This window comes from Lissotriton vulgaris, chromosome 9 (genome assembly GCF_964263255.1).
Source record: "Lissotriton vulgaris chromosome 9, aLisVul1.2, whole genome shotgun sequence".
NCBI classification, from domain to species: domain Eukaryota; kingdom Metazoa; phylum Chordata; class Amphibia; order Caudata; family Salamandridae; genus Lissotriton; species Lissotriton vulgaris.
In genome coordinates, this window is record NC_141697.1 from 992,651,466 (window position 1) to 992,676,620 (window position 25,155).

Sequence of the window (25,155 nt, forward strand, 5' to 3'; positions counted from 1 at the left end):
CAATACTCTTAGCATCTTTGCATACTTTGGGATTTTATTGAGCTATTGTGAGAAAGTGGCTCTATATATACTGGACTAGAATGAAGTACAGTGTGTATAGAGTCCACCAACCCCAGAGGTATAACAGAGGTTAAAGTCAGAACTGACCTTATTCTCCAAAGTGGTAGCTTGGTCGAGCAGTAAGGCAGTACCAGAGGACAGTGTAAAGCATTTGTTGTACACACTCAGTCAGCAAAAGGTTTCACACACCTAAGGACTGAACTCCAGGTCAATTGTTTTTATATCCACAGATATAGGTATTTTATTTTGAGAACCACCAGTTATAAAAATATACTTTTCTTGCTACGAGTTCTCTCATGTAATTACTTTGCAAAGGAGCAATTAAGTTTGTGCACACAATTAATACAGTATTGACAGTAAGCAACACAAATCTAAAACACAATATAGCATTGAGCTCAATGGGTTTTCCACATGTAAGTACAGTTGATTACTATATAGATTGCTTTAGTAGTCCCAGGACTAGATCTGAGATTTAGTCCTGGGGTCTAAGCTATAACCAGGTTAGCAAAAACGTTTTAGTTACTGTAGTGAATTTTCATGAATATAAAGTGGTTTTAAAAGTTCACACTTAGAAACTTTTCAAAGGAAATCTGACAATATTATTCAATGGGAAAAAATTCAGGTTGCAGGTAAAGTACGATCATGTTACTTTTAACCCAGCACTGGTCTCCTAGGGCCAGCACTGGGGTCTTAACTCAAAATAGGTAGGTAATTGCGTTTCAGTATTTCGTGTGATTTTTAAAGAATATTTCAAGTTTTCAAAAGTAGACAGAAGAAACTTCATAGAAAAGCAGACAATGGGTTCCTATGGAGAAAATACAGATTGTTAGTAACCCCGCTAGGGATTACTTTTGCGGTTCAGTACTGGGCTGAAAGGTAAAGCACTGGCTTCTCCCCTGATCACAGGTGAGTTATTCGGAATTCGGACTTTGGCTGATTTTATGTTAATATTTTCAGGTTTCAAAACGTCACACTTAGAAAATGTTTGAGTCAAAATGAGTCAATGTTATCCAATGGCAGGTAAGTAAATTACCGGTTTCCAGGTGAGTACTTGGTTGGTGAAGTTAAGGTTCTGGGCATAGACTCAGGGGTCCCCCAGAGTCAGGTAAGTACAGTTAGTTCACTCCCAGCGGCACAGTGGCGGCCGGGTGCAGAGGTAGGTAGGCCCAATGATATCCAATGAGGGAAGGGGGGCCTTCGGTTTGTGGCTGCTGGCTAGCAGGCCACAGGGCTGTGGGAGCTGGGCTCCTGGTTACTTGCTCAGGGCAAGGGGGGGGGGGGGGGGGGGGGGGGAGTAGGATAGGACACAGGGGTCACAGCCTGCAGCACTCGGGCGGCTGGGTGCAGGGTGCTTTTGAGCAGTCGGGCGCTCAATGTTATCCAATGGGAAAGGTCAAAAAGGAACAAAGGCTGCAGGCTTGGGGACGGAGACTCTCCAGGGACGACCAGCACTTCGAAAGGTAAGTTGGGATCTTGGAGGACAGGTAGGGTATCCCAAAGGGAGGCCCATGGGGCTGTAGGGCGCCGGGGTGTCGGAAAAGCTTACCCTCGGCTGGTCGCGGTTGAGGTGGCCCCTGGTTCTGAGTCTGCAGGCGTCGGCTGGTTAGTCGAGGAGGGTCTTTGGGCACTGGACTTCGGGTCCCAGTCGCCGGGGGGATGTCCTCGTGGTCTTGGTTCGGTTGGGCCCGGCCCGGGCTCAGCGGGTGCAGAGTAGGCTGGTCTGGAGCTTCCTGGTTGGCACCAGGTGGGTTGTTGCAGCAAAGCCTCTGCTGATGAAAGTCCCAGTTTTCAAGAGGGTCAAGGCAGGCAGGTCCTCTGGGTGTCCAAAGGTTGCTGTCCGCAGGAATCGCCGGGATTATGCAGGAGTTGGTTATTCATGTGAACCTCCCAGCACCATATTCTCTTAATGGCATCACTGCACTTACAGTGCCCAGGAATGGCCCTGGGTACTGTAAGGACACAGGGCTCATGCACCTGTGCCCACACCTCTGGCATAGGGCACCCAGCTAGAGGGGTGACTGACGTATGCCAGGGCAGTGGGTTCTGTTGGCATGGCACACAGGGATGTGCGTCATGTTTTAGTTCTGTACTTAGGCACTCAGCCTGCAAAGGCAGTGTGTGGGTGCCAGGGTACAGGGCCCCAGAGGGTGGCACAATAAATGCTGCAGCCCTCAGGGGTCTTCTCTGGTCACCATGCCCTTGGTACCAACTACCAGGGGCTGACAGGTGGCCATAGATGCCAATTGGGTTTTGTTTCAGTACAGTATTAGGGGAGGAACACAGGCCCGGGGTACCTGGTTGGCAGGAGCCCAGGGCACACTAATTCAAAGCACATCAGCAATTCAGAAAAAAAGTGGGGGCACACCAAGGCACGAAAGATGGCACTTTCTCACAGCTAGCTATTGGCTTGTGTAATATGGGAGGAGTGCAATTGGTAAGTAAACTGCAGGAAGATATAGTATCCACCAGAAACATCATTAGACTTTAATTAACTTTACTTCTGATTGATGCTTCTTCCCACAGATTATTATGAATTAATCCAAAAGAAAACCCCACTTTCTGAGAGATAAGATCCAGTAATGCTGATAATTTATCAAGATCCAGGAAAAGTTTTGGTTACTGCAAGCCTGAGCAGTGCAAATATGACCAAAGTGGCTGCACAGCCCAGTCGCTGAGACATTACTAGTAAGAGCAGCAGAGACTGCCATATATCTCTTACAGTGAGCACAATTATAGCCAGAAAGGCTTGCTTGGCCAAAGTAGAACAGATCTTTGTTTAAGAGTAACCTAACACAATACTGTGTGCTTCAGCCTTATTGGCTCCAGCAAGGACTACCATGAGCTGATAATCTGCTCTCTTGCCTTTTAGAGGTAATGTAGTATGGCACCACATGCCTGGGTCCAACCTATGTAGTCTTCTTGGTGGGATGAGGAGCAGGAATAAATAATGCAAAAGTAATAACTTGGCCCATGAGGAAGACAAACAAATAAAAACATTTGGCACAGTAGAACAAAGTGAAATGTGGTTAGTTTGAAAGACCCTGAAGCTTGCCAACTCTATAGGCCAATGTTCTCTCTACTGGTAAGAAACTCTTAGATTTCAGTATCAGTACAGGATAACTGTGCAGACGTTTGAAAGGTGAAGCCATGACTAATGGGTAACAAGAAATTCAAATCCCACTGTGGAACAATAAACTAAGACAACTGGTGTTCAGAAGCAGACAGTTTTCTTGTGAAAGCATGTCCCCTCTATATAAAGTACCAGCAGAAGCAGTGGCAAAACAGATTAATCTGCCAAGAAATGGGTACTGTGTTCACTATGCCATAGAATACAAGTTGCACTCCTCTGATGAGGCCCAAATAGGCCAAAACTAGTCTGAGAATGCATGTATTCCTGTTCAAAGGGAGCTAGGCATGGCAGTTCAGTTGTGGCTTTTCTTATTGGACCATGGCTGATTTGCACAAGTCTGGTTCTGGTCTTAGGAAGCATGGCGAGTAAAAAAAATAAAAAATAAAACCAAGTCAGGATTTCTGCCCGAATTTCAGCCCAGCGCAATTTCCATTGGAGGAGGAAAAAAATCAATTAGTGGGAATAATTAAAGGCAGACCCTATAGCTTGTCAATTCTAAAGGAATCCAAAGAGATGGAGTTATGGTTTGTGTCAAAGCTGCAGGAGACACTTCCTATTCTGAGCTGTGGCAAACAGATACCCATGTGGACATCCCACTCCCGAGAAGTTAACGTCCCCGTCCCTTTGGGTAGGCCTCCCCCTCTGGGTCCTTGAGCTAGAGGCACAATGGTACAATTTACCTCACATTTAGTCGGCCCAGAAGATGTGCTGCCACTGGGAAGATGCCCATTTGAGGAGCACAGTGCCACAAGCACAGGGCTCTAAATACCGGTTCAGGTCCCGACACCACCATGCCTATTGATATTGTGCAGAATTAAAGTGTGTTGTCTTGTAGTATACGGAAGGCAATCAGAACCATCTGAACTGCTCCAAATACAACATGTTTATATGAAGTCACAGTTTCAGCACAAATGGCCCTGTGCAGTCAGTCATGTGTGTGGTTGGTGTGTGGGTAGGGTGTGGGTGTGTTTGTGTGTGTGTACACTGTGCCGTACAAATGCCCAGAGTAGAGAGGCAGCCGGCAGGAAACGCTGTATAGGTAGCGGAATGAATAACCAGGAACAGGCTAGAGCGTACCTACGTGGCAGGTAAAGACTAAGGGGCTTTAGCAACAGAATGGCAAAGGAGTGAAAGCAATGTAAACTTCACACTGAGACAAAGCAATAAGAGAGCAAAAGAGCAACGACGACCAATAAGCCGTACCTTGTTGGATACTGAAGGTGTAGGACTGCAGTAATGAATAGATAAGACCAAGAAACCGATTGGAGGATGGCAGCAGGGAAAAATTCAATAAACACCAATGCATGAAGAAGCAGGAGGGGCTAGGATATAGGAGGAGTCTGTTAATGGGAGGTGTTGGTCATCAAACAGACCAATTAGGAATAAGGGATTAGTAACCACAGATAACCAGCACAAAAAAGTACCAAAACTAAACATTGAGTGAGACACAAAGGCATAAATGCAGGGAAATGCACCAGTAGAAGGTGAACAGCAGTAATGTAAAGGGCATTTGTCAAGCGCTCTGTTACTCCAGGGAGTGTCCTAGTGCTATGCACCTCACGTGTTGACTGGTAGAGCAACCCAACCATTAAGCATGATTAAAAAGCCAGGTCTTCAATTAATTTCTAAACTGGGAAGTGGCTAAAATGTTCCATAATTCCAAAGGGAGTTTGTTTCACGCTGACGGTTCTAAGAATGAGAAGGACCTGCCACCCGCTCTAGACGGCCGAAACCTTGTTACTTTGGCCAGAAAATGGTTAGCTGAAAGAAGCCACCTGTATGGACCAAATTAAGAGATCCTAGCTCTGAGGCACCCAGCAGAAGTCTGATGAAGGGATCTACATACCAATAACAAGATCTTCAAAAAGATCCTTTTCTGCATTTGGAGCCAGTGCAACGCCCTTAGATGTGGAGATATATGTGTTTTCAGCAGGCGTCTAGAAAAGTAAAGCTACTACGTTTTGAACCGCCTGCAGTTTGCTAGTCAAATAGTGAGGCAGGGCCAGATACACAGCATTAAAGTAGTCAAGCTTCAATGTAATGAAGACCTCTACTACTTGTTTCTGAGCAGAGAAAGAGAAAAAGCAAATACTTTCTTAGCATACGCAACAGGCCAAAGCACATCCCCACCAATGCATTAACCTTAGGCAAAAACAAAATCCCGCCATCAAACAATGCCTAGATCCTTAGCCGAGCTAGTGTGGCGTAGTGCAGGCAGAGTATCCACAGGCCATAAAGGCTGCCAAGGCTCATGTACCTCTACACCAAAGAAACATTGGCATAGCCAATAGGTCTCGCTTTTGGGACCTTATAAATATTTAGTTATGCAGCACAATATCCTTGGTGCAACAACATCAACTGTTACATGGCTAAATACTTATAAGGTCTTAAATGTGAGACCTATTGGCTATGCCAATGCTTGTTTATTTTTGTTGTATATTCTTGCTATATGAAATGTTTAAAAAAAAAATAGTATCTCCGAATCTTGTCAAGCTCAGACCTGTTGACTTCGCCATTGCTTCTTTAAAGGTCTTGTAGAGATCCTTTCTTTGGTGGGATCTGCGTTTTCTTGGCAGTAATATGTGAAAGGGATGTGGTGAGCTAGGGTTTAAGGAAAATGCTACTTACCAGTATGCATCTGTTCTTGGCATGTAGGGCTGCTGACATTCATATCTTGGTATAAAGAAAAAACAATGGTCCTTGACTATTGATCAAAGAAAATACTCGTCTGGAATTATTTTATACTTAGGGATGCAATTGAATCTGCATGCTTTAACTCAAGCAAATGGGAGACATATATTCAATTTCATACTGATTTGTTACACAATAAATGCAAAGCAAACGGTAGTACCCAAGCTTTAAAGAAGAAAGAATATTACCACACTTCAAATATTTGTTCCTAAGCAAATTTACACATTTATTTACAATTCGATGAGAAACAATGGGATGATAATTATAAACGGCGCAAGTACAGTTAGAGAAGGAAAAGGGTGCTCAAGTGTTTAGATAGAGAAAAGGAAAGCGTATTAGACTGTGCAATTCCAATATTTACAACAACCAAAGCGGGGAACCTTCCGCTTACAAAATGGCCTGTCCATACAGTTTTGACGGGAGGGAAGTGGGACAATATGGGTACAGGCACACAAATTAAAAGGCGTCGACGTTTCGACCCTGGTGCTCTAGGGATGTTTAAGGCCTCGGCTGCGGGTCTTCTTCAGGACAAGGGGCATGAAAGGTGTGGGGGGGGGGGGGGGGGGGGGGGGAGAACCTTGGCCGTTGTCGGGCACGTATTCTGGTTTGGAACACCTGAAGTTAAAAAATGAAGTGGGTATTAGAATTTATCTGATACTTAATGTTGACAAGAGTGCGGTTCAAAGGGTACTAGGTACATTACCAATGAAGCTGATCAGGGATAAAGGTTTGTCCCGGCTTCCAGGGGGCGGATCACCTGTGATGTACAAAAACGGAACTGGATCAGTGCCCATCTCCCACGGGCAACTGATTACAGCAATTATACTCAGTAGTATAGATCTGAACTCACCTAATGATTTGCGGGTGATCTGGAGTAATTATCACTGGACTGGTCAAATGTTCTTTATAATGTGGTATCCTGTAGGGAATGGACAGTCTGTCAGGCCCCATCCTATTTATTAAATTCATTTATCTATAGGTGAGGGACAATTGGGCACTTACCACTAATGAAGATGGAAGGGGAAAGTCCTACGGGCGCCCCCACGGGCGACCCGGTGGTGAAGTGAATCGAGGTAGTCAATTTCCTCTCTTGGTATGTATCAGGTTGTAATTATTTGATCCCGGTACTTTCGTCACCTGATATGGAATTAAACAAAGAGGCCGGTAAATGACCAATATAATCCCCCAACGGGTGGATGCTTGTGAATTACGCGTGCCTCGTGGTTCATGGGGTATGGCACTCACCTGGTCTAGTCCGTCTGGAGGTCACAACCGGTGCCGGCGTGATGTGTTCCAAAATGCGGACAGTCTGCATAAGCGGCTGGTTACTTCCGCGTTCGCGATCGGAGTCACATGTACTCCAGGCGGCCTATCAGGGGATGATAAACATAGAGGAAGGCCTCTTAGTTTATCCGTCCTTCAGGAAACTAAACAACGGACTACCCTGCTTACACTGGGCAACACTCGCCCCTGTTGGTTTGTACGCCTCACGCGTATTACACGCGCGATGTATGCATGAGCATATGCTTCATAAGGATATTCGTCCACCCGTTTGAGTGAAAACACAGAGTGTGGTATGGGGTTGATGGTTAATCTCACATCCATGATGGTAATGAATACCAGTGTGTCTGATAATTAATATAGCAATTCAATGTAAACATAAGACATTGACACAACAATATACACAACAATGATATAAAATACAGTAAATTACACAACAATGTTCGAGGTGAATATACACAATATACCCTGATGTGTAATGAAATGTGCAACACAGTAAAATACACAACAATATATGGAGAAAACATTCACAATGTACCTAAATATGCAATAGGATATGCAACACAGTTATGAGATGGTTATATGTTGCATAATTTAAGTCAAAGTGAATAACTGATTAGGATACATTAATTGTAAGATGGAATATTCAGCCATTATGGATTGACACCATCTGTCTCAGAACTTCTTCGCGGTCATTAAGACCGCGGTTCACTGTGTCAAAGGCGTGCATCCAGCGACATTCACGGGTACTCAAGAGTTTGGCATGGTTGCCTCCTCAAGGATTTTTGGTGACCTTTTCTATTATCCACCATTTGAAGCTTTCTGGGTGATGGTTAAACTTCAAAAAATGATCCACTAGTGGAGCCCCTTGTACCTTGCAGCGTATCTTACTACAATGTTGTAGGATACGGGTCTTGGTTTTTTGGGTGGTTTGGCCGATGTACCAGAAGCCACATGGGCACATTATTGCATAGATGGCTCCCATGGTGTTGCAGTTAGTATGGTGTTGCATTGTATGTGTGTAATTGTTGTAGGTACATGTTTTCAATTCAGATACCATTGTGCAAGCCTTACAACTGCCACATTTGAAATGCCCAAGCACAGGGGGAATGTTCCATAATGGTCTTTGGCTTTCAATTATTTGCTGATTGAGCATAGAATGAACTACATAGTCTTTAACACTTCTACCTTTACGGAAGGCATGCATGGGTGGTTCAGTCATACCTATTTCTTCTGCTACCAGGTGCCAGTGTGCATTGATGGTTTGTTTTATTTCCGTACTACGTGTGTTAAAAATGGTGACACATATGAGTCTATTTTCATTTGAATCAGATCTTTGCTTTGGTTCTAGTAGGGATTCTCTGTTGCTAAACCAAGCCCTTTTACGGGCTTTTTTGGCTAGACTCCTGGGGTAACCTCGTTCAATAAGTCTTTTGATGAGAATATCGGATTCCTTGAAATAGTCTACTTTTTTGGAGCAATTCCGTCGCAACCTCAGGAATTGTCCATAGGGTAAGTTATCCCTGAGGTTGCGAGGGTGATGGCTAGAGTATCTTAGGAGTGTATTCTTTTCAGTGGGTTTCCTGAAGAGTGTGGTAAATAATGCACCATTTTCTTCTTTGATCGTCAGGTCGAGGAAATTGATCGAGTTGTTGCTACTCTCGATTGAGAATTGTATATTTTCATTCCTCTCATTGAGCCAAGAGTGGAAGGTCATTAACTCCTGTGCCGTGCCCCTCCATATGAGGAGCACGTCGTCGATATATCGACGCCATATACCAATTCTCATTCTGTAAGGATTGATGTCATCTAGGATCCACATATGCTCAAATGCTTTCATGAAAATGATCGCCAGGTTTGGGGCAAAGCTTGCCCCCATGGCTACTCCACTCGTTTGTTCGTAGAATTGCCCATCAAAAATAAAGTAATTTCTTTTCATAGCTATTTCTAGTAATGAAAGGATGAAATCAGTTGGTACCCTGTGGGGACGTGTTCTGTGGTTTAGAGCCTGTTCAATGGCAACCATTGCTGCCTGTTGTGGAATGCTGGTATACAAGGACGTGATGTCCATAGTTACCAGCAATTCCTGATGTGGGTCAAAAGTAGTGCCATCCATAAGTTGGATTACCTGCATAGTGTCACGTATGTAGCAAGTTGTTGATTCTGCAATGGGTTTTAGAAAAATATCTATAAACTTGCAAAATGGTTCCAAGATTGAACCGCAGCCTGAGATAATCGGCCTCCCAGGTCGCAAATCTAGTCCTTTATGTATTTTGGGTACTGTATATATTGTAGGGACTCTGGGATGAGCATTGTTTAGATAGTCACATTCTGATTTGGAGATTATACCTTCCTGATGTGCCGTGTCTGTCAGTCCTCTGATCATTGTTGCTATATCATTCGTGGGATCTTTGGGTAATTTCCTATAGTTACCCTCTCTAGATAACTGTGAAAGAATTTCCTCCTTATATGCCTCTCGATCCTGAATCACGATTGCTCCCCCCTTATCAGCAGGCTTTATTACTATATCCTTATTCATGTTTAAGTTGAGTAAGGCCTGCCGTTCAGTCTTAGAGATGTTATATTTAACGTATTTTCTCTCTGCAAGAAGCTTGGCAATGTCTCCCATTACCATTTGTTCATATGCTAGGATCCTAGGTGACATCATGTGTGTTGGGGGGGTAAAAGTTGAGGGTGGTCTCAGGCCAGTGTTGCTGTACAGATTTGTATGTGGTATCTTGTTAAAATGGTATTTCAAACGAACTTTGCGAAAGAATTGGAGGAGTTCCAATTTTAAATTGAAACTATTTGGTAAGCTAGTGGGGACAAAGGATAAACCTTTTTCCAAAATGAGTTGTTCCTCACCTGTTAGACTGTAGTTTGATAGGTTGACTAGAGGGCTAGTTTGTCTAGATACCATAGTTGGGTCTACCACCTGTAATGTTGTGAGCGTGTCCTTATGTCGCCATTGGATTCCTGGCTGAAGTGTACCTGTTTCCCTGGTTTGTCTCTCCCTTGGTTCCAAGTTTTTTGTCCCCTGTTCTGTTTCCAGGATGCTTGGCCACGTCCCCTGGGTCGACCCCAGGGGCGTCCCCGTCCCCGTTGATCCACCCATGGGTCCTGTTCTAAAAAAGTCTGATCCCCTTCTTGTCCTGCGGTGCTTGTAGATGGTTGGTCAATTTCTGAACCACTACTGACTGAGGAGTTGGAAAAAGTATTGTATCTACGATACCCTCCCCTGCCTCTGGTCGTATATGTACCTCTTGATTCCTGGTTGTAATACCCTTCCGCTAGGTAGGGGTATACCTTCTTTTTATCAAAGAATTTTATGTCGTTGGCTAACTTGTCCAATTTTGTTGCCTGCGTGAATACATCAAATTCTTTTAGGGTCTTCTCTAGTCTCTCTAAGGCTTCCTTAGCGTTCTTTAGGGCTGAGTCTTCGGAGATCTCTCTTCTCAGGTCTGCTATTTCCTTAGTTAAACGGGTAACTTCTTCTAGAGCTGTTTCAACTCCAAGCACCTCCCGAAACCGCTCTAGAAGAAGTTACCCGTTTAACTAAGGAAATAGCAGACCTGAGAAGAGAGATCTCCGAAGACTCAGCCCTAAAGAACGCTAAGGAAGCCTTAGAGAGACTAGAGAAGACCCTAAAAGAATTTGATGTATTCACGCAGGCAACAAAATTGGACAAGTTAGCCAACGACATAAAATTCTTTGATAAAAAGAAGGTATACCCCTACCTAGCGGAAGGGTATTAAAACCAGGAATCAAGAGGTACATATACGACCAGAGGCAGGGGAGGGTATCGTAGATACAATACTTTTTCCAACTCCTCAGTCAGTAGTGGTTCAGAAATTGACCAACCATCTACAAGCACCGCAGGACAAGAAGGGGATCAGACTTTTTTAGAACAGGACCCATGGGTGGATCAACGGGGACGGGGACGCCCCTGGGGTCGACCCAGGGGACGTGGCCAAGCAACCTGGAAACAGAACAGGGGACAACAAACTTGGAACCAAGGGAGAGACAAACCAGGGAAACCGGTACACTTCAGACAGGAATCCCATGGCGACATAAGGACACGCTCACAACATTACAGGTGGTAGACCCAACTATGGTATCTAGACAAACTAGCCCTCTAGTCAACCTATCAAACTACAGTCTAACAGGTGAGGAACAACTCATTTTGGAAAAAGGTTTATCCTTTGTCCCCACTAGCTTACCAAATAGTTTCAATTTAAAATTGGAACTCCTCCAATTCTTTTGCAAAGTTAGTTTGAAATACCATTTTAACAAGATACCACATACAAATCTGTACAGCAACACTGGCCTGAGACCACCCTCAACTTTTACCCCCTCAACACACATGATGTCACCTAGGATCCTAGCATATGAACAAATGGTAATGGGAGACATTGCCAAGCTTCTTGCAGAGAGAAAATACGTCAAATATAACATCTCTAAGACTGAACGGCAGGCCTTACTCAACTTAAACATGAATAAGGATATAGTAATAAAGCCTGCTGATAAGGGGGGAGCAATTGTGATTCAGGATCGAGAGGCATATAAGGAGGAAATTCTTTCACAGTTATCTAGAGAGGGTAACTATAGGAAATTACCCAAAGATCCCACGAATGATATAGCAACAATGATCAGAGGACTGACAGACACGGCACATCAGGAAGGTATAATCTCCAAATCAGAATGTGACTATCTAAACAATGCACATCCCAGAGTCCCTACAATATATACAGTACCCAAAATACATAAAGGACTAGATTTGCCACCTGGGAGGCCGATTATCTCAGGTTGCGGTTCAATCTTGGAACCATTGTGCAAGTTTATAGATATTTTTCTAAAACCCATTGCAGAATCAACAACATGCTACATACGTGACACTATGCAGGTAATCCAACTTATGGATGGCACTACTTTTGACCCACATCAGGAATTGCTGGTAACTATGGACATCACGTCCTTGTATACCAGCATTCCACAACAGGCAGCAATGGTTGCCATTGAACAGGCTCTAAACCACAGAACACGTCCCCACAGGGTACCAACTGATTTCATCCTTTCGTTACTAGAAATAGCAATGAAAAGAAATTACTTTATTTTTGATGGGCAATTCTACGAACAAACAAGTGGAGTAGCCATGGGGGCAAGCTTTGCCCCAAACCTGGCGATCATTTTCATGGATGCATTTGAGCATATGTGGATCCTAGATGACATCAATCCTTACAGAATGAGAATTGGTATATGGCGTTGATATATCGACGACGTGCTCCTCATATGGAGGGGCACGGCACAGGAGTTAATGACCTTCCACTCTTGGCTCAATGAGAGGAATGAAAATATACAATTCTCAATCGAGAGTAGCAACAACTCGATCAATTTCCTCGACCTGACGATCAAAGAAGAAAATGGTGCATTATTTACCACACTCTTCAGGAAACTCACTGAAAAGAATACACTCCTAAGATACTCTAGCCATCACCCTCGCAACCTCAGGGATAACTTACCCTATGGACAATTCCTGAGGTTGCGACGGAATTGCTCCAAAAAAGTAGACTATTTCAAGGAATCCGATATTCTCATCAAAAGACTTATTGAACGAGGTTACCCCAGGAGTCTAGCCAAAAAAGCCCGTAAAAGGGCTTGGTTTAGCAACAGAGAATCCCTACTAGAACCAAAGCAAAGATCTGATTCAAATGAAAATAGACTCATGTGTCACCATTTTTAACACACGTAGTACGGAAATAAAACAAACCATCAATGCACACTGGCACCTGGTAGCAGAAGAAATAGGTATGACTGAACCACCCATGCATGCCTTCCGTAAAGGTAGAAGTGTTAAAGACTATGTAGTTCATTCTATGCTCAATCAGCAAATAATTGAAAGCCAAAGATCATTATGGAACATTCCCCCTGTGCTTGGCCATTTCAAATGTGGCAGTTGTAAGGCTTGCACAATGGTATCTGAATTGAAAACATGTACCTACAACAATTACACACATACAATGCAACACCATACTAACTGCAACACCATGGGAGCCATCTATGCAATAATGTGCCCATGTGGCTTCTGGTGCATCGGCCAAACCACCCAAAAAACCAAGACCCGTATCCTACAACATTGTAGTAAGATACGCTGCAAGGTACAAGGGGCTCCACTAGTGGATCATTTTTTGAAGTTTAACCATCACCCAGAAAGCTTCAAATGGTGGATAATAGAAAAGGTCACCAAAAATCCTCGAGGAGGCAACCATGCCAAACTCTTGAGTACCCGTGAATGTCGCTGGATGCACGCCTTTGACACAGTGAACCGCGGTCTTAATGACCGCGAAGAAGTTCTGAGACAGATGGTGTCAATCCATAATGGCTGAATATTCCATCTTACAATTAATGTATCCTAATCAGTTATTCACTTTGACTTAAATTATGCAACATATAACCATCTCATAACTGTGTTGCATATCCTATTGCATATTTAGGTACATTGTGAATGTTTTCTCCATATATTGTTGTGTATTTTACTGTGTTGCACATTTCATTACACATCAGGGTATATTGTGTATATTCACCTCGAACATTGTTGTGTAATTTACTGTATTTTATATCATTGTTGTGTAGATTGTTGTGTCAATGTCTTATGTTTACATTGAATTGCTATATTAATTATCAGACACACTGGTATTCATTACCATCATGGATGTGACATTAACCATCAACCCCATACCACACTCTGTGTTTTCACACAAACGGGTGGACGAATATCCTTATGAAGCATATGCTCATGCATACATCGCGCGTGTAATACGCGTGAGGCGTACAAACCAACAGGGGCGAGTGTTGCCCAGTGTAAGCAGGGTAGTCCGTTGTTTAGTTTCCTGAAGGACGGATAAACTAAGAGGCCTTCCTCTATGTTTATCATCCCCTGATAGGCCGCCTGGAGTACATGTGACTCCGATCGCGAACGCGGAAGTAACCAGCCGCTTATGCAGACTGTCCGCATTTTGGAACACATCACGCCGGCACCGGTTGTGACCTCCAGACGGACTAGACCAGGTGAGTGGCATACCCCATGAACCACGAGGCGCGCGTAATTCACAAGCATCCACCCGTTGGGGGATTATATCGGTCATTTACCGGCCTCTTTGTTTAATTCCATATCAGGTGACGAAAGTACCGGGATCAAATAATTACAACCTGATACATACCAAGAGAGGAAATTGACTACCTCGATTCACTTCACCACCGGGTCGCCCGTGGGGGCGCCCGTAGGACTTTCCCCTTCCATCTTCATTAGTGGTAAGTGCCCAATTGTCCCTCACCTATAGATAAATGAATTTAATAAATAGGATGGGGCCTGACAGACTGTCCATTCCCTACAGGATACCACATTATAAAGAACATTTGACCAGTCCAGTGATAATTACTCCAGATCACCCGCAAATCATTAGGTGAGTTCAGATCTATACTACTGAGTATAATTGCTGTAATCAGTTGCCCGTGGGAGATGGGCACTGATCCAGTTCCGTTTTTGTACATCACAGGTGATCCGCCCCCTGGAAGCCGGGACGAACCTTTATCCCTGATCAGCTTCATTGGTAATGTACCTAGTACCCTTTGAACCGCACTCTTGTCAACATTAAGTATCAGATAAATTCTAATACCCACTTCATTTTTTAACTTCAGGTGTTCCAAACCAGAATACGTGCCCGACAATGGCCAAGGTTCTCCCCCCCCCCACACCTTTCATGCCCCTTGTCCTGAAGAAGACCCGCAGCCGAGGCCTTAAACATCCCTAGAGCACCAGGGTCGAAACGTTGACGCCTTTTAATTTGTGTGCCTGTACCCATATTGTCCCACTTCCCTCCCGTCAAAACTGTATGGACAGGCCATTTTGTAAGCGGAAGGTTACCCGCTTTTGGTTGTTGTAAGTATTGGAATTGCACAGTCTAATACGCTTTCCTTTTCTCTATCTAAACACTTGAGCACCCTTTTCCTTCTCTCACTGTACTTGCGCCGTTTATAATTATCATCCCATTGTTTCTCATCGAATTGTAAATAAATGTGTAAATTTGCTTAGGAACAAATATTTGAAGTGTGGTAATATTCTTTCTTCTTTAAAGCTTGGGTACTACCGTTTGCTTTGCATTTATTGTGTAACAAATCAGTATGAAATTGAATATATGTCTCCCATTTGCTTGAGTTAAAGCATGCAGATTCAATTGCATCCCTAAGTATAAAATAATTCCAGACGAGTATTTTCTTTGATCAATAGTCAAGGACCATTGTTTTTTCTTTATACCAATTGACACCCAGGTCCTTTGATTCTATGGGTAATACCCCATTGATTTAATGGACATTCATATCTTAGCCTAGATCGCCGCCTAGTGCTGGGTCCGGATGTTTGCACTTTGTTGTCCTGGATGAGTCTTCGAAGTATCACGAGATAGGTGACTCCTCCCCTGGACTACAGTGCGCATGGGCATCTTCTCTTCTCCATCTTCAGATTGTTTTTCGCCATTGTGGCAAAGATGGATTATAGAAAAGTACGAGATGGCCATGTAAATGTATGTAGAAAGAATTACTGCAGCTGTGACAGGCACCGGGGAGGAGGGTGGGCGATATGAATGTCAGCAGCCCTACTTGCCAAGAACAGATGCATCCTGGTAAGTAGCATTTTCCGTTCGAGGTATGTGGGCTGCTGAATTCATATCTTAGCATAGACTGTATAGCAGTATCTCCTCTAGCGGTGGTTACCTGTACCAGCTGTAGCAGTTTGAAAGAGTTTTGAGGACAGCCTGGCCTACAGCAGCTTGCGGCTTTGCTTGCACGTGAACGTGTGTATGGTAGACCATGTAGCTTCTCTACATAGGTGTTCTAGTGGAATATTTCCTAGGAAAGCCATGGATGCCCCCATTTTGTGCGTTGAGGGGGCTTTTGGGGGAACTGTTAGAGTGTGCTTGGCCTTTTGATAGCATATTTGAATGCACTTAACTATCCATCTGGCTATTCCTGTTTTTGAAATAGGGTTACCCTTATGTTGTGGGGCAAAAGCAACAAATAGTTGTTTTGTCTTTCTGAAAGCTTTAGTTCTTTCAACGTAATATAATGGAGCTCTTTTTACATCTAGTGTGTGTAGGGCTCTTTCAGCCACTGACAGCAGGTTTTGAAAGAAAACTGGCAAATGTATTGACTGATTGAGATGGAAAGTTTATATAACTTTTGGCATGAACTTAGGGTTAGTAAGGAGCACTACCTTATTATGATGTATTTTCATGAAAGGTTCTTGAATTGTTAGTGCTTGTAGCTCGCTCTCTCGCCTGAGCGAGGTAATGGCAACTAAAAATACCACTTTCCATGTTAGGAATTGTAATTCGCACGAATGGAGTGGTTCGAAAGGTGGCCCCATAAGTCTGGTAAGTACTAAGTTTAAGTTCCAAACTGGCGAAGGTGGATGTCTTGGAGGGATAATTCTTTTAAGTCCCTCCATAAAAGCTTTGATAGGTGGTATTCTGAACAGGGACAGGTGTTGTCTGTTTTGGAGATATGCTGCTATAGCAGCAAAGTGTAGCCTTATGGAAGAGTATGCTAGATTGCATATTTGCAGATGTAAGAAGTAACATATTATGTTTTGGAAGAAGGCATCTAATGGATTGATTTGGTTAATATTACAGTAAATTACAAATATTTTCCATTTAGCTGTGTAGCATGCTCTAGTAGTTGGGCATCTTGCTTCCTTGATAATGTTCATACAGTCTGGAGGCAAGTTAAGATATCCGAACTCTAAGACTTCAGGAGCCAGGTCGCTAGGTTCATCTGATTGGGATCTGGGTGCCTGATTTCTCCACGGTTCTGCATTAACAGCTGTGGCGATAGGCGCAGTCTTTGGTGTGGGACTACTGAGAGTTCTAGGAGTGTCGTGTACCAATGCTGTCTTGCCCATGTTGGAGCAACCAGGATCATTGTGAGGGACTGTTAATTTAGTTTGCGTGCCACTAATGGAATCAGTGGGGTTGCCGGAAAAGCGTACGTAAATCTACCTGACCAGTTCATCCATATCGCATTGCCCTGAGACAACAGGTGTGGGAACCTGGCGGCAAAGGACTGGCATTTTGAATTTTCTTTTGTGGCAAACAGATTTATCTTTGGATGCTCCCACCTTCTGAAGAATGGTTGGAGGACTGGAGGGTGAATTTCCATTTGTGTATCTGTTGGCTGTATCTGCTTAGTAGATCTGCGATCTGATTGTCTATTCCTGGGAGGTGTTCTGCCAGGAGAAAGATGTTTTTTGGAATTGCCCACCTCCATATTCTCTGTGCTAGGTGAGAAAGCTGCGGAGAGTGTGTCCCTCCCTGTTTCTGTATTTAGTATATGGCTGCCATGTTGTCTGTCAGATTAATACAGCCTTGTTGTACAAGTATTTCTGGAAGGCTTTCATTGCTAGAAATACTGCTAGCAACTCTAAGTGGTTTTTATGCAGTGTCTTCTGCTTCACTGTCCAGAGCCCTTGTACTGTGTAGGTGGGCTCCCCAACCTGTCAGTGATGCGTACGCTGTTAGCACTACCTTTTGGAACGGTCGCCCCTTGGAAAGGTTTTCTGGGTTCCATCACTGCAGAGTTGTAAGTGCGACTGTCTACCAACACTAGGTCTTTTAGTTGTCCCTGAGCTTTGTTCTACTGCCGTTCCAGGCATTCTTGCAATGGACGCATTTGAAGTCGGGTATGGTAGACAATGAATATGTAGGAGGCCATCATGCCTATAAGCTGCATGAAAACTAGAGCTGGCAAGAAGTATTGTGGGTGAAATCTTTGAATTAGAGACTGCAAATTGTCTATCCTGGCTGAATTTTGATATGCTTTTGCCACCGAGGTGTCTATTGTTGCTCCCAGATATTGTTGTATGTGGGAGGGCTGCAGATGTGATTTTGGGTAATTTATGGAAAAACCCAGACTGTGCAGCAGCTAAAATGTCTGAGATGTGTGGTTTGCACACTGTGCGTATGAGTTGGCTTTTATGAGCCAATCGTCCAGATAGGGGAACACATGGATGTGTTGCCTTCTTAGGTGTGCTGCTACTACTGCTAGGCATTTCGTGAAAACCCTTGGTGCTGTAGTTACCCCGAAGGGGAGAACTTTGAATTGATAGTGTTGACCTTCTATTGTGAACCTGAGGTATTTCCTGTGAGCTGGATGTATGGGTATGTGAAAGTATGCATCCTTGAAATCTAATGTAGCGAGGAAGTCGCCTTTTTGGAGTAACGGGAGTACTTGTTGAAGAGTGATCATATGGAAATGCTCAGAGTATGTTTTGATTCTGAGGTCCAATATTGGTCTGAGGGACCCGTCCATTTTGGGAATAAGGAAGTATAGGGAGTATACTCCTGTCCCTTGGTGTTGAAAAGGGACTGGCTCGATGGCTCCCTTTTCTAGCATGGATGTTACCTCTTGTAACAGCGTGATGTGTTCTTTGGACATAGGACAGTGTTTGGGTGGTATGTTCGGTGGAGTAGAAGTGAGTTCCAGGCAATAACCATACTGGATAATTTGTCTCACCAACCTGTCTGTGGTAACTGCGTTCCAGACTGGTAGGAATTGTGTTACTCTTCCTCAAACTGGTGTCGAGTGGTCTGGAGGGAGTGTGAGCAAGTCACTGTTTGGTGGCGGTGGAGGTTCTGGTGTTGTTGCCTCTAAGTCCTCTGCCCTTGTTATTATTGCCTCTTTAACCTCCTCTGTTGGAGCCTTTATTAAAGGTGCTCTGGGTATTACTTTTGAATGTAGAGGAAGTTTGGGATGTGTTGGCTCTACCTGAGCCTCGAAAGGAGGTAGCGGCGAAAGGAACTTCTAGATTGTTGAAACTGAAGTGTGCCCATTGAGTTAACAGTATCGGTATCTTTTTTCATCTTTTCCACGATGGTATCTACTGCAGGGCCAAACAGAAAGTCTTGGTTAACTGGCTGGTTGAGGATGGTTGACTGCACTTCATTCTTAAATCCGGAAATGTGTAGCCTCGCATGCCGGCGTAGTAATACGCTAGTGTTTATGGACCTAGCTGCTGTGTCAGCTGCGTCAAGTGCACATTTAATGGAAGCATTTGTTACAAAATTTGCCTTCAGAAGCTTGTTTCCGGTCCAGGGAAGGCATGGCTTGGCAGTTCGGGCTGGACTGTTCCCATGAGGCACAGGGTCAGACTGATTTGCATATAGCCATGTCTGAACTGGGGTGGCAGAGTGGGCTAAAGAACGGTGATGGATCAAACCCAGATCTTTTGACTGGGTGTGAGTGTTTGATTGGTTCAGATGCTCCGTCCATCACCACCCCCTTTTGTACCGCATGTTGCCTAAAGTGCAGTGCTTGTAACGCAGGTTAACAGTAGAGTGCATGAAGAGAGAGCCGACTCCATGGTTTGATACTGTGCGACCGCGGAGTGGTCTCCAAAGTAACCAATTAAACAAGCCCGGGAGTTGTAAAAGGAAATTAAAAAAAAGAAAGCAGGGAATGTAACCAATAGGTGGAAGGCTCGGAGGACCTCACAAAAGATGTGGCGGAGACCGGTTTGGGGAGGAGAGGGAAAGGGAGTCAGGAGCGGAAATGAGATCGGGCGCCTCAAGTTTTAAAAAAAGCACACGAGTGGTGCGCGCACAGCAGAAGTGAAAGTGAGGGAAAGGAAGGGAGTCAAGAGCAGAAATTAGATCGTGCGCACGCCTCAAATTAAAAAAAGCACTTGAGTGGTGGTCGTGTCTTCCAGATTCTGGAAGACACGAATCTGGAAGACACGAATCAGCCAGATTCTGGAAGACACGACAAGGTGGAAGAGCTTTGTCAGTGGCAGGCCCGAAACTTTGGAATGAACTCCCATTCGAAATCAGAGCATGCAGGGAACATTTTCCCTTCAGGAAAAAATTAAAAACTTTCCTGTTTAACTATTGATTTTGGTTGAACATTAAATAAACACATGACAGGGCTATTTGCTTTCTGATGACGCCAAAGGCGCGGAGATACTCCCCAGGGAGTCGATTCCCAGCGCGGGACAAGCTTGCAAATAAATAAATAAATAAATAAATAGCACTCCAGATGGCGCCTCAGGCACTGAAATCTGGCGGCTGCGGGCGTGCACACGCGCGTAACCGCAAGCGCTACACCAGCAAAAGCGTGTGGTAGCACTTTGAAAAACCCATAAATGTCTCGCAGAGCAACGCATGCACTGGCTCAGGCGAGACTTAAAAAAAAAAAGAGTAGCTCAATCTTGTCAGCATTTCATTTGAGTAGGTGAAGGGTCAGCCAGTGGAAAACTGTTGTCAGACAGGTTCTAATTTATTTGCCAGGGAATACTTCATCCTTGCCCCAGAAAAACAGTACCTGGGTGTCATTAGCATAAAATATGTTTGCTCCCAGGTCCTCTGCCAAAAGAGCAAGTTGAGTGAGAACTATTAAATAGTTAAGGGCACAATGCTGAGACCTGGGGCACTCCTACTTGCAAATTACGCAACCCAGACGAATAAGGAGGACACCAGACCTCTTGACTCCTTCCCTCAAGGAACAAAGCCAACTAGTCCCATGCAGAACCCCTATTTTAATAGCATGAAGACGGGTCAAGAGTGTGGTATGGGGTACCTTGTTGAAGCCTGCAGAGAGATTGAACATAATCATCTAAGGCACCCCTGATATAGTCTACAACTTTCACTAGCGCAGTCCTCGTAATGAAACTGGGGCAAAAGCCAGATTGGTTTGGATGTAACAAACTGTACCTTTCCAGGAACTGGGTAAGCTGATAGTGAACACGCTTCTCTAGGAGTGCCGAGAGGGCAGGATGCAAAGAGGTCTGTAATTGGATGGTATGCCAGGGTCAGTCTGGTGATTCTTTAGCAGCTGTAGGATATTTGCCTGCTTCCAGGTGGGAGGCACTATTGCCACTCTAAAAGTAGTGAGCCAGTTGACACCAAACCCCAGAAGGTACATGGCGCTCAACACTAGCCTCCGGAGGCAAAGCTTTACATTGCATCTCCATCTCCTTGCTTAACATGTGTGAAACAGTCAGACCAAAAAATAGAACCATGAACTGACAGTGCTGGAACTCCCAGGAGAATCTGAAGTAATGCCTCTGTACCGAAGGAATCCGAGTAAAGTAGGCATTCTGGAAATCTAAGAATGCCTTCCAATCCCAGAAAGGATGGCCTGCAGAAACGGGGTTTGAACTTGACCTGTCAAATAAAGATGAAACAGTTCTAGGGTGTATATGAGGCCCCACATTTATTAGGACCTAGCAAAGGGAGTAAAATCCTGTGCTAAAGTCCTCCACAGGCGCCACGTCTATGGTCTCGGTCTAGAAGAGCAAGCTTCTCCTCCCTTAGGACCGATACATGTGCTGGAGAGCACATTGTGGGAGACGGACGACAAAACGGTGAAGGGAAGGGCATATCTCTCACGGATAAGCTGTACACTCAGAAATTAGTCATAATTATCTAACTGGTGAAATAAGTGGGCTTTCCCTTTTAACTGGTGGTGGTGGTGGTGGGAGAAGGGGAGGGTCAGTGGTTTGGAGGCAGTGGAAACAGCAGATGGTGGGGTTGAGCAGTTTATGATTGCATGCCTAAGATCCACCCTAGCCTGAAAGAAGCAATATGGCTGCTGGGAGTCTGGACTGCCTACTTAATTTGGTTTGCCACTTTAAAAAACCTAAACAGAAGCAGTACTGCTTGTCATACTGCTGTGCCAGTAGGCCAAGCCAAGTGAGCATGACATGGGTGCAACTCTTTAAGGTGCTTTAGAAAGAAAGTGGCAGCCTATCGGAAGAAACTCAATGATGAATGTCCTCTGGGAGTAACATTAGACCTAACTTCACAGCACTTCACCATGCATAAAGTCCTATTTCAAACATCAAACCATCATCTAACCAGAGGGATCACTGTTCAAACCAATTGTCAATGTATTGGCACAGAAACCTACTAATTATACATTTATATAGTCAATTTCCTAAAAATATAGTACAAGATTAAAAAACATTTCATACAAGAAGGAAAATAATTTTCCTTTTCCCTAAGAGAGACAACAATATTGATTACAATAGCAAAAGTTTTAAAAACACAACACAAGAGTTAATAAAGACATTAAACTTTCTCATCAGGCGCCATAACCAACACCTTAGGCTGCACAAAATCACACTAATGTATCATAATTCATCAACATTTGGGGTAAACTACAAACTGTGGGTTTATGACAAACAGGCGCCGATGCGTTTTGAAGGTATACTCTGGTTGAACCTTCTTTTTCAAGACTACAGTGAACTGTACTATCATTGATTTAAAACATCTAGAACACAATCACATATATTAGATCAATGAATCCTTAAAGGAATTATTGACTTAATTAAAAACCTAAGTATAAACAAAACTATCATTACTTTAACTCGTCATTTCTAGTTAAGAAAGCGAGCAAGCAGGAAAAACATCTGCAGTTTGCGATACCAACACAATAATCCACCTGATCCCAACAGTGCCCCACTTGCATATATAACATTTCTTCTACCAATTTTCCTGATACTACTCACAAATTCATGCATGCATTTATCACCACCTTGTACAAACATGCTTTTGATACCACAGCATAATTCAGTGCTTACCTATAATGTGCTATTCTTTGGAGTACAAAAGCTATTTGGCCACGGATACGTTGGTCCAAATTTCTGATTGAAGAAACCAAGAGCTAATTTGCACCGAATATGGGACTACATACAAGAGCAGAAGAATATGTCTTAATTCAGTGGTCTGCAAAACATTGTTATATATTTAACTTGTGGAATTGTAATTGATATTGTTGTCTAGGAGTGAAAAGGAAAAATATTTTTCTTCTTGTCTGAAATGTTTTTCAATTTTGTACTATATTTTTAATAAATTAACTATATCAATGCATAATTTGTAGGTTTCTGTACCAATACATTGACAATTGGTTTGAACAGTGATCCCTCTGGTTGGATGAATAATGTTTGATGTTTGAAATAGGACTTTATGTATGGTGAAGTGCTGTGAAGTTAGGTCTAATATGACTCCCAGGGGACATTCTTCTTTGAGTTTCTGCTTGAATCCTAGTCCTTTGGGTTCCAAAGGGCCCTCTCTTTCTTAAGAAGTCCTATCAGAAGAGTCACTCTCTGAAAGGGTATGTCCATGATGATTGCTTGTGGAGCACTTACAGGAATGTCTACGCAAAGTAACCACAGCGGCCATGGTTTAAGCAAGCAGATCGGCTGAGCCCACGGAGCAATTAAAAAATAGTTAAGAGGCATCTAGCTCGCCAATGACTAGATATGAAAGGTTTCTTATGTTCTGGAAAGCTGATAATAGCCATTTCCATAATTAACAGATCTGTCTGTAACACTTGGCCCAAATAGGACTTCTGCCAGCCATCAGAAACTGCCTTCAAAAGGATCTCACTGAAAGGGACAAAGCTTCTAAAACAGAGGAAGCAGGATTTACAATCTGTATGTTGTATTTCAGCTCCACACTTGGCGTGGAAAAAAACAGTCCTTCCATTGCTTTATGTAGAGAGATTAAATCAACAAGTTCCTCTGAAGGATTAGGGATGTCACGTGGGATACACATCAATGGCACTAGCATTTTTAAGTCCAAATAGAGATCGGGCTCTGCATTCTAATGAGGAATAAGGTTGTCGGTCTCCAACACATCTTCCTCCGTGCTCAAATATTGTTCATTCAGCATCTCCAAAGCTTCAGAGTCCGATCAAAATATTCACTAATTAAGTGCATATTTCCGGTCACTAAGGAAGGAGTCCACCAATGTGAAACGGTCCAAACCTGCTTCATCACTCCAATGAGGTCCTCCACCTTTAAATGGTTTATAATTTGTGCGGGAACAGGATCTCAGGACTGCGTTGGCAGCACATTAGCCAGTGCCTATGGAGTGCCTCCTGCTTCTCTGGAATCAATGCTAAGGCCAGAGCCCATGGAGTCAGTGACACTGACTGAAAGCTCTGGAAGCGCAAAACACTGGAGATCAGAAATCCCTTCACCCACCCCCCTCCATCCATCCCCTCTCCCTGCGGGCCAGATGGACATTGTTACACTACCTCTGTGTTCTGGATCCACCGTCCCCCCGGACTCAATTACCCCCTTGGTAGATCTTATACCAGTCTTCCCGGGTAGCAATGGCTTTAGATCTCAAAAACAGACTGCTGTAGGCAGCCATAGCACCGGAGAGCCTGAGCCTCAGCCTGAAACAACTGATAAGGGGCAGTCACAATTAGGAGAGCTATTTCAGTCCCTCGGGGGGGGATATATTCTCTAAATTCGAGACCTCAGAAGCCAATCAAAAAGCTATACAGGAGAAGTGTAAAACTCTGGAGTCTAAACTAGATGACTTATGTATGCGCACTGGGGCCTTAGAATTGGAAGTAGAAGCTCTCACGGAGGTAGTTCATGGGAACACAAAAAATATCCGAGATCTGGAAACACAGAACATCTCACTCCAGATGGACCTTGAAAGATTAGAAATGCAGGCAAGGAGGAATAACTTAAGGTTCTTGAAAATCCCGGAGGGGGCGGAATGTGGAGATGTTAAAACCTTTATTTGTGAACTACTTAGGGAGGGTCTTCTTACTACGCGCCAAATGTAGACAACCAAGGGGCTATGATTAAGCTTAAGACTAGTTTATTGGCTACTTCCTCTCCTGTTGTTTTGGGGGGGAGACTTTAATCTTGTTTTGGATGAGTTTTTGTATCGCACCTCAAGGGCAAAATACACGGTCCCTCATAGATCATACTCTGAGCTGAAAACTCTTATGAAGGAATTTAGTCTTTAGACATATGGAGAGTGAAAAATGGTTCCAAAAAAGATTTCTCCTTCTATAGTAAAAAATATAGACACCATTCCAGAACAGATTATTTTTTGCTAGATCAGACTATTTTTTCAGATGTAGACTCAATCTCCTATTTTCCTGCTATTCTCTGACCACTCAGCTGTGGCCCTGGTAGTGAA

General features: G+C 43.7%; 1 protein-coding gene across 4 annotated transcripts in view; it reads right to left on the reverse strand.

Moving 5' to 3' along the window:
* The window catches only part of SAMD4B (sterile alpha motif domain containing 4B), a 1,107,967-nt gene that overhangs the window by 568,438 nt on the left and 514,374 nt on the right, over nt 1-25,155 (reverse strand). The window lies entirely within an intron of this gene.